Source organism: Sorex fumeus, unplaced genomic scaffold (genome assembly GCF_029834395.1).
Source record: "Sorex fumeus unplaced genomic scaffold, SorFum_2.1 ptg000131l, whole genome shotgun sequence".
Classification (NCBI taxonomy): Eukaryota; Metazoa; Chordata; class Mammalia; order Eulipotyphla; family Soricidae; genus Sorex; species Sorex fumeus.
Genome location: NW_026606188.1, coordinates 15,338,146 through 15,355,754, shown reverse-complemented (window position 1 = coordinate 15,355,754; position 17,609 = coordinate 15,338,146). Strand labels below are relative to the sequence as shown.

Here is a 17,609-nt window from a genome sequence, read left to right as displayed (position 1 = left end):
ATTACTCTCTCTACTTTGATTACATTCAGTATTTTGATATCAGACCCACCATTATTATTTGGGATTTTTCCCCAACACTCACATCTGCCGGAAAGGCAACATTAGACAATTTGTTTTCTATTGCTGATTATGAATAGCAAGTGATTTTGAAATTCTTTAATCTTAATAATTAAATCTGGAGGAATTTCTGCCAAAAGCCACTGAATCCTAGACTGTTTCTGAGTCTTTGGAATCATGGCCTAAGCCACTCATTGAGTAGCCAGAGGGCCTGTTTGTGGGCTGCAACTCAGGGTCTTGTTGGGGCGAGGTAGGAAAGAGCCGGCCCCATCCCCATCCCATGAGGCGGCACTTGTTACTGTGGGCCCCTACTTGTCTGTCCATTGGCCTCTGGAAGATGGCAGACCCCAAGCCTCCATGGGGAACAGGCGGTTGATCAGCACCTTTTCCCACTTGGGGAGGCCCGGGGCCGATAATCTAATGCAGAGTCTGGACGCATTTCTGCCAAAAACAGCTGGGTTCTGAGATTTGTTTCTGAGTCTCTGGGATCATGGCTTAAGCAGCTTGTTAGGTAGCCAGAGGGCCGATTCATCCTCCAGTGATTTCCCATTGAGTTTTAGTCTTGTTGATCTATGCAGAGATAAAAAGCAATGTTGAGTTCTCTCTAATATTTTATTAAACTGGCTGTCCTCCCATTGTTGATCGATTTGCTCAAGCGGGCCCAGTAACATCTCCATTTTGAGACATGTTGTTACTGTGTTTGGCATATTGAACACAACACAGGTAGCTTGCCAGGCTTTTCCATGAATATTTTATTGCAATAAATATATTTCTTTAGGTCTCAGCAGTTGTTTTAAATATTGGATGGGCTCCTTATAGGTGCGGGCTGTTTTTAGGCGCCGTGTAATCCCATCAGCGGCCAAGACTCAGAGACTATAAAATCCAGATCCTGGAACCGCGCGGCCGCGACATCTTATTGTCTCATTCCTACTTTGGACAAACTTGCAGGCTATCGAATGTAGCCTGCCCACAGGGCAGAGTCTGGCAAACTCCCCGTGGCGTACCAAATATGCCAAATACCAGTAACAATGATGGGTCTCATTCTCCTAAATAGCCTTGAATATAATCTCAGGGCTAGGATGAAAGAGATGTTACTGGGGCCTGCTCGAGGCAATCGACGAATAACAGGATGATGAAATGAAAAATGAAATTTTTAGGAATGTAAGTTGTTTAAGATGTATGTATATCTTGATGGTTAAGAAATGACCAGAATTATACTTATAATATTTAAAAATATTTTAAATTAAAACACCATTATTTACAATAATTATTTACAATTTTTAATAATAGTTATTTTAGGCATTATGATATTACAACACTGTAAGTGTGACATTTTCTCCACCTATGTCCCCATTTTTTTCCCTACTGCTCAAACCTGTCCCCTTAGCAAACACTAAACAAATTTACTTTGTATTTCTTGATTCAATAAAAACAAAAAGCAAAAAACAAAAAAGGAATGACAAATGGAATAATAAGAAAATAAATCAATAAAAGTAAATCTGTGCTAACTGATGCTATATGATTTTAACTTATGTAAATTCAAGCAATTTTATTACAATATAATATTAAATTACAATATAATAATAATATATAATATAATATAATAATAAATTACAATATAATAATAAAATTCTTGGGCTGGAGCGATAGCACAACGGTAGGGTGTTCGCCTTACAAGCGACCAACATGGCCGACCTGAGTTCGATTCCTCCACCCCTCTCGAAGAGCCTGGCAAGCTACCGAGAGTATTCGATATGCCAAACACAGTAACAACAAAGTCTCCAATGGAGACGTTACTGGGCCCGCTCGAGCAAAATTCTTATTATTTACAAAAATCAGTTTTCAACTCTGACATCTAAAATATGTTGCATTAAATTTTATGTTGTTCTTGGATCTCATCATATTGCTCCTGTAATTAATAATCACTGTCACTGTCCTCCCGTTGTTCATCTATTTGCTCGTGTGGGCCCAGTAACGTTTCCATTGTGACACTTATTACTGTGTTTGGCATATCTAATATGTCACGGGGTGCTTGACAGGCTTTGCTGTGCAGGCAAGATACTCTCAGTAGCTTGCTGGGCTCTCTGAGAAGGGTGGAGGAATCGAACTTGGGTCGGCCATGTCGGTTGCATGCAAGGCAAACGCCTTACCCGCTGTGCTATTGCTCCAGCCCGTAATTAATAAAACTTGTGTTTTTTTTTCTTTTTGTTTTGGGGCCATACCTGCCTGTGCTCAGGGCTTACACAGGGCTCTGCACTCAAGGTCACTCCTGGTGGGGTTTGGGAGACCATATGGGATGCTGAGGATCAAACTTAGGTCAGCCAGCTGAGAGACAAGTGCCCTACCCATTGCACTATCACTCTGGGATCTTATAAACTTTTAAAAATTATCTTTAAATATATTTTATAGTTAACATGGAACAGGTAAAGCCTTCAAACTTAGTAAGAGTGAATAGAATTAAGAAAATAACACCAAAATTTGCCAAGTTGTTCATAATACAGTTGCTTCAAGCATTAAAAATTTCAAACTAAGCCCACCACCAGTTTAACTTTCCCTTTACCAATGTCCCAAGTTTCCTACCCACCACTCCAGTCTGACCCCTTGTAGGCATGAACAATTTACTTCATATTATTTGTTACAATACAAAGGCAAATGGCAAATCAAAATTTAGATCAATAGAATAATTTTGTGATAATTATATCACAATGATGTTACTGAAGTTATTGTCTGAGATCAACTGTGCTAGGATTCGTCGAGCCTTCCTTGGTTTTGTTTAGGATCATTGAACTTGGTGGTTTTCTATGCAACTTTCCCATCAGATTTGCTGTGATTTTTTTTTTTTCGTTTTGGATCACACCCTGCAATGCTCAGAGGTTACTCCTGGTTCATGCACTCAGGAACCACTCCTGGTGGTGCTCAGGAGACCATATGGGATGCTGAAAATTGAACCCGGGTCGGGTTGCATGCAAGGCAAATGCCCTACCCTCTGTGCTATCACTACAGCCCCAGATTTGCTGTGATCTTAATGGGTGAAAAGTACTGTGACATATTGAGATGTGTCATATGCTTTGTGGTTCAGTAGGGATAGATATGGAATAACTTGGTTATTTGGCAGTATGATGAGGTTCAGTTTTGGATCTGGGCTATTTTTCTTCCAGAGGGTGTTGGGTATGGCTGTGGGCTACTGAACATTCAGGCAGAAGGGGAACCTGCCTGTCCCCATCCAAGAAGGCCCAAGACTTCTCTGGCAGACAGTCTACCAGGGTAGATTTTGCGGATTTGTGTTTTTTTGGTGATGCAAAAGAAGCTCTTTTAAAACTTCTTGTGAAATTGGTCTTAAAACTATGAATTCCCTAAGCTGTTATCTGCTCATGAAGCTATGTATGGTTCCTTTAAAACTGATTGATTGATAATGTAGCTGGATAGATACTTCTTTAGTTTTTGTGCTGTGTCCTACCATTCTTTTTTTTTAATTTATTTTTTTTTTTATTAGTGAAAACACCATGAGGTACAGTTGTAGATTTACAATTTTTTGTGCTTGGGTTTGATTATACAATGATCAAATACCCATCCCTCCACCAGTGACCATTTTTCACCACCATGGATAATATGCCCCCCCCCCCCCATCCCTCCCTGCCTCTGTGGCAGGGCAATCCCCTGTGTTCTCTCTCTCCTTTTGGGTGTTGTGGTCTGCAAAATAGGCATTGAGTGGCAAACATGTTCAGTCCATAGTCGACATGCATCTCCCCTCCTGGGAGGATCCTCCAAACACCCTTTATTTGGTGTTCCCTTCTCTATCTGAGCTGCCCTTTCCTCTAGAATGCCCGACTGGCCACTAAGCTATGGAGTAATCCTCCTGGTGCTGATCTCAGCTATTCTTGGGTATTAATCTCCTATTTTGTTACTTTATGTCCCCCAGATGAATGCAATCTTTCTATGTCTATCCCTCTCTTTCTGACTCATTTCGCTTAGCATGTGTATCCTACCATTCTTTTCGGGCTCCTTTTCTACTAGATCTGTGAATCTTATGATCTTTCCCTTGTATGTAAATTCATTTCTTGATCTTGCAGCTTTAAATATTTTAACTTTGGAGTTTTTCATTTTGAGAATAATGTGTCTTGGAGCTTTCCTAGTTGAATTTGTTTTTACTGGGATGCCTCAGGACTCATATCTTGGCACCTGTATTCTTCAAGTTTGGAAAATTATAATTGGTGATTTAATGATCTCTTTAACTATTGTTTCTTCATCAACTTTGCTTCTTGCTCTTCAGGGACTTCCTGTGCTTTCCCATTTCTAACCTTAACAGTAAGGTGGAGCTCTAAGCTGCTTCGCCATTGTGTCTATTGCACTCTGGAGATGAATCTTTCTAATTTGCCACTGGTGTCTCCCCTCCTCACCCCATGAAGATCTCTGAGGAATCCAGATGAGTGTTGCTCTATTCTTCCCTGCCAGAGCAATCTCAATCAATTATGTTGTTTCTACCTATTAGTTAGGAGTTTCATGTGAAGATTGTAGGGTAACTTACAATGTCACTGACGCTGCCTCTCCCCAAGTTGTAATGTAAAGTTCTGTGATGTATTATTACAAAGGTTACTTTTGTGAGTTTTTGTGAGAATAATAGATTAGAGTTTGAATTTAAGATATTATTAGCATGAGTCACTCTGGACGCTGTGGTTTCACAGCAGGAATTTCAGGTCTGTTCCCTGTGGAGTGTGAAGAGGGATATCCTGTGAGGGTGCCAATGCAGGCCCAGGTAGTGTTGCTTTCCTAGATCAGATGTGGGGAAATTTGTGCTGGATGGGGAAGTTCCATGCTCCTCTGAAGGTTCAGAAATTGCAGAGGACTCAAACCGAGCTGGACCCACTCCTTTCCCTTTGACTTTTAATGAATTTTTTTGTTGTCCTTATGTGATTGGCATATCCATTAATTTTATTCTTATGAAAAATTATCATCCTTTCTCATAAAATTATCTTTCTAAAATATAATGGCATTTCAGGGGGTGTGATACTGCCAGCAGGTCAATTTGTACCTGTGAGGCGAGTGCATCAGCAGCCTGATGGCACCGTCAGGCTTTCAGATACCCCTAAATTGCTGCTGTGCCTTTGGTCAGACCCCCAAAACTTGGGGCAAAGTTTACCAAGAAAGTAAATGGCCAAAAGTTAGGTATGTGGAAGACACACCCACAAACCACCTCCGGTCCAGCTACATAATTGGAGGCATGGCCTCTCTGGTTCCTGATTGAACTGCTTAATGGCCATGATCCCAGAGACTCAGAAACGAATCTTGGAACCCAAAGGCTTTTGGCAGAAATGCATTCTGTTCCTGCAGTAGGTTACTGGCTCTGGGCCAGTCCAGGTGGAAACAGGTTTCGTGCCTTGGTCTGTTCCCCTTGGCGTCCCGGTGACCACCATACTCCAGAGACTACTGGACAGTTAGGTTTGGGCCTGCAGTGATGTGACATGCAGGGCCTCGCCAAATGGGGGTGGAACCAGCCCTTTCCTCCCCATCCCAGCGAGACCCCGAGTTGCCACCTACAAACAGCCTCTCTGCCTCCTGATCAAGCTAATTAATTGCCATAATCCCAGAGACTCAGAAACAAATCTCAAAACCCAGCTTTTGGCAGAAATGTATCTGGATCATATACAAGGTGGCCACTGCCTTAGAGCTTCTTGGAAAGCCAGGTATGAGCCAGCGTTGATGGGGCAACTGCAGTCTCATGGAAAGGGGGGTGGTACCAGCACGTCCTTCACGCCCTACTGAGGTCATGAGTTGCCCCCATGGCTCCAGAGGCAAAAGGACTTAATCCAGAGCCCGGCAGCTTGTGGCAGAAAAGTGAATGGACCATGCATTAAACTACGGCTACATGCCTCCCTGGGAGGGAAAGGATGTTGCTCCCTTCCACCTTTTTCCAGCCAAGCAGCAAGGTGGCCGCCACCTCAGAGCTTATTGAAAAGCCAGGTATGAGCCAGGGTGATGGGGTAACTGCAGTCTCATGGGAAGGGAGGCAGTACCAGTTCATCCTTCACGCCTTACCGAGGTCACGAGTTGCCCCCACGAGCGGCTCTCTGGCACAGCCATACCACCGGATGCACAGAAACCAATCTCATAATTATCTGGTTCTTTGCAGAAATCCAAAATCGCAAGGCTGCTATTGCAGCCACACAAGATTATATGATTCTCATAACCAGCTATAGAAAACAAAGTATTTCACAATGCCTTTTCAGCAATTCTGGTTGTTGGGGGGGAAATTCTAAACAATAATGGTGCATCTTTTGTCGAGATAATGAATGTGATCAATGTAGAGAAGAGTTAAGTGGAAATCATCTGCCTCACAGGCATTGGGAGGGGTGGGAGGGGGGTATATTGGGGTTCTTGGTGGTGAAAAATGAGTACTGGTGAAGGGAGAGGTGTTTGATCATTGCATGACCGAGACTTAAACCTGAAAGCTTAGTAACTTTTCCCACAGTGATTCAAAAAATAAAGAAGAAAAATGAATAAATAAATAAAATTATGAAAAAAAAAGTAAGGTGGAGTTCATGCCCAATTTAATCAGCTAATCAGTGGATGAATAAATAGCAGCACTCCTACATAAAAAATAAAATAAAATTTAATGGCATTTAGGCATTTAAAAGTTATGAAAATAGTTTAGAACATGCAATAAATGTAGCCTCTAGTTGGATCAAAATGTAGTTTCTGGCATCAATTCATGGTATAAATATGTTTTTGCAGGAAGTGTTAGGCTAGTAAAACATAGCACAAATGACTGTTATGTTAAGAAAAATGTGTGATCCCATATAATAACAATTTTACATAAACACCAAGCATTTACAAGAACTGACAAATCAAGTTTTTATATAGTGATCATACCTTGTATCGAGATTTACTAATATTTTAAGAATAGATGTGAGTGAGAGTTTCAGTTAAAGTACAGAAATGATGGGCATAGTGTAGGAATCTCCTTTGATCCTTCATTCTTACAGTAAATAGGCATTTTTTGGTCTGGAATTCTGCTACAATCTTGAGTTAGATTTAATCAGTCATTATGTCACACAGCAGTATAACATTTAACATATTTAAATCTCGTTCTGTTCTTCTAGACCAACTGTGATTGCTACATGACTTCCTCGAGGGTGTCATGCCCCATCAGTTTATGAATTTAAGGGTTTGTTTTTCTCCTTGGAACATTTCTTTTAGTTTGGGATATCATACTCAGAAAATTCTGTAGATAAAACTTTTCCCCCCTAATTGTAAATATCCTTAGTCTATTTACCTGAAGATCCTTTGACAAAGAGATTGAAAAAGATTAACAGCTGAATATGTTATTACAAATATTGATGGGGGAAATTAGACTCCAGAGTTGGAGAATACAGGAGCAAAGACGATTTAAGGATGCGAAGCCAGTCTTTGCCACAGATGGGCAGCCAAGGGCACTCTGGTGGAACAGAGGTACTCAGGTCTCACCCTGACTGTGGTCCCAGGGGATTGTGTGGGACTGGAAATTGAAACCTTGGGTGCTGACATAGCTGCTACTGTCTCCTTTCCTCTTCAAGATATTTTCTCAGGAATAATCTTTTACATATTCTAGGATAAATTATATTATTTCTCAGTGCTCAGTGTTGAGTATGTTGGAAGTTTTATCTCCTCTCATACCACAATCTTGCATTTTTTGGTGGTGGAGAGTCATTGCACTTGTAGGTCCATATCTTGCTTGGTATGTAATTTTATTTTTTTCATTCATCCTTTGAATGAAAAAAAAGTTTCTAACACTCTATGATTTGCCTCATAATTTCTTTAAAGTCACTGCATCTGAAACAGTATTTTGCTTATTAATACAGGCAACATGATTGCTTACAAATCATTGTAAATAACTCAAAGCTCATATTTTTAAAAAATCAGTTAATTTAGAGTTATGACATTTAAAAATATAGGATAATATTTATGATATAAAGATACTGACAATATAAATCATTCCTTCTCAATTACTCATTTTAGGAAAGTGCAGAGAATATCTTATGCCTTACAAAGATAAACCTGTTCAATTAAACAACGGTTTAAAATATTTATTTTCTCTGCCACTCTTACTTTTATATTCTATATTATATGGAACATGAAATAAAGTGCATGAAAATATTTTTTTAAATTAGAACACATTTTAAAGAAAATAAATTTTTAAATTTTCTGCAAAAATTAATAGCTTGTAATTATAATGATAATTTTATGACACATAGTTTCAATTTAGCAAAATTTTGCTATATTAAAAATGAAAAGATTGTTCCATATAGATAAGTTAAAAAATGAGCCATTTATATTTTTTGGAGTGTTGAAGGAAAAAAATAATATCTGTTTTCTACTAACTGTTTTAAATAGAAAGTATTACATAACATTATTACTGAAATATTATTGTTTTAACTATAATAATATGACAATAATATTTTTAGAACCTAAATGTCAATAAGCCAAGCTGAAATATATGATTTATACTATATATTAAGGAGAAAATAGATATTGCAACTAAATATCCCATTTATATAAAGCTTATTATTTTCTTTTACCAAGTTTTATTCTCCTTTAAGAAATTAAATACATTTAAGTCTTTGTTACATTATTTCTATTACCCAACATATTCTCTTACTCAGAAAAGGCACTCATAAAAAATTAATATATGAATAGATGAAGAAAATAAAATTGAATTTATACTAAAAACTGATTATGATACATTTTCAATTTAAATGGCTATTAAATATCATTTTTATAATTTATGATAATTATCTTAAATATATATATCTATATATATAGGACCAGTTCTAAATCCAGAAGAGAGAAATTTACTTTTTTAAATCCACTTACTTTCTTGCACTAATGCAGACACAACATCCTTTATATTCATCATTCAGATGTAGCACTAAAGGAAATTTTACAAAACTTGATAAATATGAATATGATTGGATCAAGGAAAGAGAATTCAATAAGCAGTTTGAAGAGTTTCAGAATTTGGAGAAGGGAAGAAGACAGCAGCAGTGGGAAACAAGGGTGACAGAATTATATAAATAAAAAAATTAATAATTATGAAAATAGCCCATTCAAAGTGGAGCCTTAGTTCTGGTGTTTAAAGTCTGATATATACAATAACAAATACCTGCAAATTTAATGATTATCTGAGTTTCTATGTAAAGCATGGAAGTTGAGTAAACTTTAGTAAGGAGATATATATATATATATATATATATATATAGAGAGAGAGAGAGAGAGAGAGAGAGAGAGAGAGAGAGAGAGAGGAATATATAGTGAGATGTCCTCAGGAAGAACCAAACTGTAAGTTCATCTCTTACTGTGCTCATACAGAGTGACATTACTAGAAATATTGGAGTTAGATTTACTACAACTATTTAAGTGGATTACTAGCTGAGGAAAGAACACACCCTTGTTGGGATCCCACCCTTGAGCTGATCTCCTAGTAATTTGGAATGATCTCTTTAGATGAGATTTTATCCTTGAGTTAATCTCCTTGAGGAGTGGTCTTACCTCTTTGCTGATTTGTTAATGTTCAACCCATCTTTGTGTCACCACCCTATGTGATTGCTATATAAACTAAGACTGTAAACTCGGAGGGGGCTTGGACTCAAGAGCAGGACGAGAGAAGGTTCAGACTGAGGAGGAGGCTGAGGCCAGGCTCAGACTCAGGCTCAAGCTCTGGCTCGGGCTTGGGCTCAAGAGAGCAGAGACTGAGGCTCAGGCTGAGGCTCAGGCAGAGGCTCAGACTGAGGCGCGAGCTCGGTCTCAAGAGCTCGGGCTCCAGAGGGCAGAGTCAGAGGTAAGAGTAAAGACTGGAATAAACTACAATTGATACCGACCAGCCTGGCCCTTGTTCCTTGCTTCGCCTGCCCATCGCCATTGACCTCCCTGGGGTGGGGGAAGCGACCCAAGACCACTGAACACGGGTGGCGAGAGAGATAGAGCACATCCAGCCTTTTGGGAACACACAGTTCCAGGTTCATTAAAGTAAACTTTAGTAAGTTTTGTGAACATTATAGTTTAGTAATGTAAATTTTAGTAAAGTATTCAAGAGCACTTTAATGTGAAGAAAATTTAGTTTTGCACACAAGCTAACTAGTAATAGAGACATTCAGATAAAATATTAAACTCATTTTGAAATTTGGTATTTCATTACTTCACTAAAGACAGGCTTAGTGATGATTATACATATTTAACTGAGAAATACCTTCAATTATTTGTAGAATATATTCTTAATCTACCTTCCCCTCAGCATACCTTTATTTTGAGAAACCATACATGAAATTTCCAGTACCTTTCACCATACAAGGCCCTTCCAAAGTCTAAGGAGAAACACTAGAAATATATTTTTCGTGGAATATATACATATTAATTAATTAAATTAGTTAATTCATCTACTTTGGTTCTACCAACTGCTGTTCATGAATTCTAGGGACACTCCAGGAAAAGCTTGACCAGCTGAAGCAGCAGTTTCGGGCTAGAGCCCCAGGACATCTGCTCAGGTCTTTGATGTTAGGAGGAGGAGTAGAATTTGCTGTCCAGGTTCTCCAGAGCTCACCACACGGAGCCTGGATGGCCATGTGGTAGCACTGCAGCAAGGTAGCACTGTCCTCCTATTGTTTATCGATTTGCTCAAGCTGGCACCAGTAACGTCTCCATTGTGACACATTGTTACTGTTTTTGGCATATCGAATATGCCACAGGGAGCTTGCCAGGTTCTGCTGTGTGGGTGGGATACTCTTGGTAGCTTGCCAGTCTCTCTGAGAGGGACGGAGGATTTGAACCCAGGTCGGCCATGTGCAAGATAAATGCCCTACCCACTAGGCTCTCACTCCAGCCACATGATACCCTGATCAAACAGAGTCAGATGCATCTTCAGGGACTGCCTCATTGCAGAAAATATTTTTCTTAGGCTTGAAAAATAAGTTTTCTAATAGTTTTTGGAAAAGGTTAAAATTAAAATTATTTAAACTTTTAAAAAATTAAAATCTCATAGGTTTCCACATATTTACATTGTTCTTTATATTCAGGAAATATTTTATCAGGTTCACATGCATTAAATTAAATAACTTAAATTCTATAGGGTAACCAAAAGATCTTTCAATGTGATGAAGATAATTATAGTTGGCAAGAATTTGGTAATTATAATTGAATAGTAATTTAATGGTATTATTATTGAAATAATTTCTGAATCATAATGAATATACCTTTCCTTCATGAAAGTGTTAAGGTAGTTTCTGGTCTCAAAATTTGACATTAAAGTGATTTATTCAAGGTATTTTTACAATGAGAAGTCAGAGAATATAGTTTTACATATAAACATGTTTTGCATATAAATATATTTACACATGTGTATTTACTTTTGCCAGAACTTCTACTTCAATGGCAATATGGAGGTCTCTGGGCTCTATCTCTTTAGGCATATAAACATCTGAAAGAAATATGCTGAGAGAATTAAACTCACCATATGTAGAACAAATTCTGGAAATATTCTATAATTCAAAAAAATCTACTTTTAATTCCCAAATTTGTGATGAGTTTATTAAAAATACAGCAATTCTGATGTTTGAATGGACAGATACCAAATTCTGGGTTGGATAGATACTATATGGGTCACGGCTTTTCTTGCCATGCACACAGCTGACATGGCCCCCTCAGCTCAAAAACAGGCTGTGGTTGCTGCCAGGTATGGTCCCCTCTCCCCCCACCCAAGTCCTAAGCGCAACACTAAAGTATCAAATTTGCCATAATATACTGTTTTTACTGTACAACCTTTTATAGTTGATTAAGGTAAAGGTATTACTTTTAACAGAATCCAAAGAAGTGATTAAACTAAAATATATCTGATTAAAGGAAAGGTAAATTTAAACAGAATTAAAGCTGAAGTAGTATGTACTTTCTTAGACTGATGATACCAACTTAGCATCATTCTCAAGGATGAAAAACTAAAGATAATTCTTTTTAGGTTATGTAAAAGGTGAAGAATTTGATATATTGATATTAACTATTGATAAGTTTACACTATTACTTGAATTCTTGCATAACATAAGAAAAAAATTAGAAGTATAAGAGAATAAGAAGTTATAATATAAAGCTTTTCTTGTTCTCTAATTTCTCTAAAAAATCAAGAGTGTGAAAATAAGATTAGCTAATTAAATGAAGTGGCCAATTGTAATAAACATGCATAACTATGAATAGCTTTCCTATAAGTCAGCAATAAGTAGAAAAATACAAAAAACCCCACCCAAGAATAACAGTATTTTATTTGCACATATATTTCTTGCATTTTTGCAGTTTTAATTCTGCTGTCTAAGTTTGCATTTTTTAAATTTATTTAGAGCAAGTGAATATGGACTCTGGTATTGAAAAAATATAAAGAGGTATTTAAAAGATATGACTTGATCACTTGATATCCCGTTACTCATTAATTTGCTCTAGCGGGTGCCAGGAAATTCTCCATTTGTCCCTGTCAAATGCTAGTGTAGCCCAATGGCTGTCAAATGCTAGTGTAGCCCAATGTCTGCTCGCTACAAGAACATGAAGAGCCTCAAACCATTTGTTCAAGGGTCTTAACGAAGAAGTCTGACTATCTAGTAGGTGGGTGGCCATGCGTTCTTTTGAGATCATGTGGAATCCAGTTGGTAATGCCTCAAGTCCAGCAGTCATCTTCAAATTGCAGTATGTGTCCAGCCCATCTGATTTTTAATGCCTTGGCAAATGAGACAGTGTCCCTGATTCTCGATCATTGATGGAGGTCAGTACTCCGAATTCCTTCTCTCACTTGAGTGAAGCGTGATACTACAAGCATTTGATTCCTCTTTGGTTGACCTGACTAGCGTTCTCATCCTGTTTTCATAAGGCCCAGGTCTCTGAGGCATATGTTATTGCCGGGAAAACAGTGGAGTTGAATAGATGTGCCCAGAGCCGGAGGTTCTTCGTCCTCTTAGCTATTTTTTCGACGGTCTTGAAAGCATTCCATGCCTCTCTCTTCCTCCTGAGCATCTCAGGTGCCAGGTTGTTCAACACATTGAGTTCTAGACTTAGGTACACATAACTGCTGCATTTGGAGGTGTTAGTTCAGTTGAGAGCAAATGGAACATTAGGAACGAGTCCATTTCTCATGAGCGTTGTCTTCATGATATTCAGCTGCAATCCGACATTTCCACATTCATGGTCAAAGTTGGCCAGCATTTGGCTGCTTGGCTGATGTTTGGTGTTATTAGAACGGTGTCATCAGCAAAGTAGAGGTGCTGTAGTTGCCCACCATCTATCTTCACTCCCATTCCAGAGGTCTCATGACATTCTCGAGGGTGGCACTGAAGAGTTTTGGTGAAATGGTAGCACCGCGCTGAGCCCCTCTCTTTACTTCGATGATCACTTCCTTGTATAATGGTCAGATTCAGGTGGTGAATCCATAATCCATCTCACGAAGGATCCTGATGTATTGAGTTTGAATGCCCTGTTTGGCTAGGGCTTCATTGACCACTTCAGTCTCAACAAAATCAAAGGCCTTCTTTAAATCAATGAACGTTAGACAGAATGGCATCTTGAACTCCCGAGAAACCTCAATGAGCTTGGTTACTCTGTGGATATGGTTGATCGTGCTGAATCCTTTTCAGAACCCAGCTTGCTCACATGGTTGTCCTTCATCTGGTGTTCTGCCGATCCTATTCAGGATGACTGGAGTGAACAGCTTGTAGATGACAGACAACAGGTAGATCCGGCGATTTCTGCCAATGCCGTGGATGTCTCCCTTCTTGTACAGTAGAAAGGTCCTGCTTGTTTTCCATTGGGATGGAACCTTGCATTCAGACATATAGTGCGTCAATAACCAAGCCAGTGTATTGACGAGTACTGATGGCAGATTCTTGAGGTGTTCGGGTCTGACCTTGTCTGGTCTGGGTGCTGTTCGCTTCTTTACTGACAAAATGGCATGTCAGATTTTGGAATGGAGAACACTGGGAATGACATATCCATCCTGCGATATTTGGTATGTGGGCAGTTGGACGTGGCTATCTAAGAGATCTGAGTAGAAGTCATGGATAATCTTCTCCATTGCCCTTCTGGAAGATGTGATAGATTCATCAGGATGTGGAGGGCAGTCATCTTGCTCTTATACTGGGTGAAGGACAGGCGGGCATTGCGAATACTTTTTCTGGCTTCTGCCTCATCGGCCAGCACTGCTGTTCTTCTCTCTTTGAGGTCTTCCTTCCTGTTGTAACTTCGCTCTCCTGAGTTCTGTGCTTCTCAGCGTATTTGTAGACTGGGTGACTTAACCACTTTCTCTCCCCCAGTGCAACCGATGCTCCATGCCCATTCACCTGGTCCTTCCCTTTCTCTCTTCTTTTCCTCCTTGATTTCTTTCCTTTTTTGTCCTTCTCCCATTTAAACTCTGGGGTCAAGGGTGATGTAGGGATTTCCCTTTAATAGGATCCATTTCTTATCCAATTACAAAAAACATATTTTTAATATTATTCACTTTTGAATTCCATAAAGAATCTTTGCTACTGTTCTGTTTGTTGTTGTTGTTGTTGTTGTTGTTCTTTGGGTATAAAAACCTGTGAGTATTAACAGCTTCTATAGAGATAGTGTTTGTATCTTAGTAGTATAACGTACTTTAATGAAATTAAAATAAATGTATGAATTAGAAGTCTATTTTTACAAGTCTATTTATAAGAAACAGATATTCTTGAAAAGCAAATGAACTACTTTCTACTTTCTTCGTTGGTTTCTAGTAATGATCATAAGATCATTATTTTTAATTAACATACATTTCCATAATTGCCTCTGGAAAAAGATTTGAAAAAGTCAGGCAAGTTCTATTGAGTTCCTAATATGTGTTGATATTTTGGCATCATACTTGCCATCACGGTTCAACCAGCTGCCAGTTTAATAAAAGAAGCAACTAATTTGTTTTTAACTGATTATTTTTTATAATTACCCAGAAAAGGGCATATTACAGGAAAGAGCAATTTTATAGCTGGTAGAGCACTTGCCTTGCTTGTGGCCAAACTGCTTTGGTCCCTGGGACCTCTCCCTCAGTATCTCTGTACTATGAATTACAAGAATCACAATGATTACCCTCACCCTGGAACCACCTCCAAATTTGAGAATTCCCAAGTCTCCCCTCAGATTTGATAATCCAGTAAAACATAGCAAAACTATTTTACTCACGGTCATATTTCCTTACAGTGAGAGACAGGCTGTGGGGGTGGGAGGAGGGAAACTGGGGACACTGGTGGTGGAAACTACACTGAGCAAGGGACGAGATGGGTATTGGAACATTGGATGATGAAACCCGATCATGAACAACATTCTGACTGTGTATAGCATGGTGATTTAGTTCAAAAAAGAAAACAAATGTCAGGATTAGCACTTGATTTAATGTATTTTTTATCATTAATAAGCCATATTTCTATCTTGCTATTCTTTGTTATTACAGCAAAAATTATTTTATGCAAAATGCAATAAAGTCAATAGTGGGGGAAAATGTCAATAGTGGCCCCCAAAAGTTTATTTCCTCTACACCTATTGATACCATATTGCTCGAACAATTCGATGAACTATGGGAGGACAGTGCTACGTGCAATGTATACATATACAGTCTATATTTTTTTTCTCGATTTTTTCCTATATCAACTGACTTGTTAAAAAAATCTAACCTATGTTTAGCAATTTTCACATGCATTTAACTTTATAATTTCTTTTTGGTTTAATGTCAGATTTGGTGGCATTTGGTCTGTTTTATAGCAATTAGTAATATTTTTCTTTTTTATTGGGATCATACACTAGTGGTGCTCAGGGATTATTACTTGGTTTTATGTTTACAGTGGGCTGGAGTGATAGCACAGCGTGTAGGGTGTTTGCCTTGCACTTGGCTGACCTGGGTTCGATTCCACGGCCCCTCTCGGAGAGCCTGGCAAGCTACCGAGAGTAACTTGCCCGCATGGCAAAACTTGGCAAGCTCCACGTGACATATTCGATATGCCAAAAACAGTAATAAGTCTCACAATTTGTTGTGAGACGTTAGTGATGCTAGCTTGAGCAAATCGATGAACAACAGGAAGACAGTGCAACAGTGCATGTTTATAATATTGCTCTTAATTTTATTTTTCCCCACTTTCTTTAAACATTTGATTTACAAAGCTGTTCATGATGATGTTACATGCACTTAATATTCCAATCCCAATCCTACCACTAGTGTCACCTTCCCTCCATCATTGTCTCCATTTTCCCAATCACTCCTCAAGCCTGCCCCTGTAGACACCCATAATAATGTATTTTACATTGCTTCTTACCACTAAATGGCTAATGAAATGATCAAAAAATATTTCTGTAGAAAAATCACTGTATCACTGTATCACTGTCATCCTGTTCATTGATTTACTCGAGCAGGTGCCAGCAACGTCTCCATTCCTCCCAGCCCTGAGATTTTCGCAGCCTCTCCTTACTCATCAACAAATTATATATATATATATATGTATATATACATATACATATATATATATATATCAGAGAGCCCAGCAAGCTACCAAGAGTATCCCGCCCACATGGCAGAACCTGGCAAGCTACCTGTGACGTATTTAAAATGTCCAAAACATTAACTGTAACGGTTCTCATTCCCCTGACCCTGAAAGAGCCTCCATAGAAGAATATTTATGAAAATTGTATCTCACCACGTGGACATTAAGTCCTTGTCTGAAGGTTTGCTACAATGTTGCAAGTTAAGTTTGTGTTAATGTTTTTGTGAGTCTAAATTGGTTGGCTTCTGTTACATCCCACTCAATCTGGTGTGCTCCTACTGGGATGCTGGTGTTATAGAGTTTGTTGGTGTTGCCTCATAATATCCAGAATATGAAACTGGGCAGCCAGCCTGAGGCATGGCAGTGCCTTTAGGGTGAATGACAGGTTTTTGTTAGAGTAGAATATGGCCAGCCCAGCTCTGAGATTGCCCCAATGGTCTCAACTGAGAATAGTGTCTCTGAAATTTTTGTGGCTAGCTGATCTCTTTCTAGGTATTTTTTAATGAGTTGCTGGAACAAGGAAGGTAGATGAGCTTACATGGCTGCAGTGGTGGTACGTGAGTGTAGTTGCTAGGTCTTCTGGAAGTATGAAGTAACTCCACCACCATCCTAACTCCAAGATGGGCAGTGCTTATTATTGATTTTGCTCTCAGGGTTCACTCCTGGCTGGTTCAGGGGACTATATGAGATGCTAGGTATCGAACCTGTATCAGCAGCCTGCAAGGCAAAGCACCTCAGCTGGTTTTATAATCCCACTAGCTACTAGTTTTTCTTTTGTTTGTCTGATTTAATCTAAAAATTTACAATGGTGGTCTTAGTATTCATATCACCAGAAGCAAAAGCTTACTTGAGTTATCAAGATCTGCACGTGCTTTTTGTTGGTCACAGTTTACTGCTTAACTTTAATTTGAGGTATATTAGTTATATGACTGTGTTTTTCTTACAATTAAACTTTGTAAATGATTTGTGATATTTTTAAATTGAAGGATAAATACTGAGAGAAAAGGAAGTAACATA

The 17,609-nt window shown here is 38.7% G+C and overlaps 1 protein-coding gene across 1 annotated transcript in view; it reads left to right on the top strand.

The window, feature by feature from the left end:
- The window catches only part of TMEM232 (transmembrane protein 232), a 251,608-nt gene that overhangs the window by 66,367 nt on the left and 167,632 nt on the right, over positions 1 to 17,609 (top strand). The gene's annotated exons all lie outside the window — the stretch shown is intronic.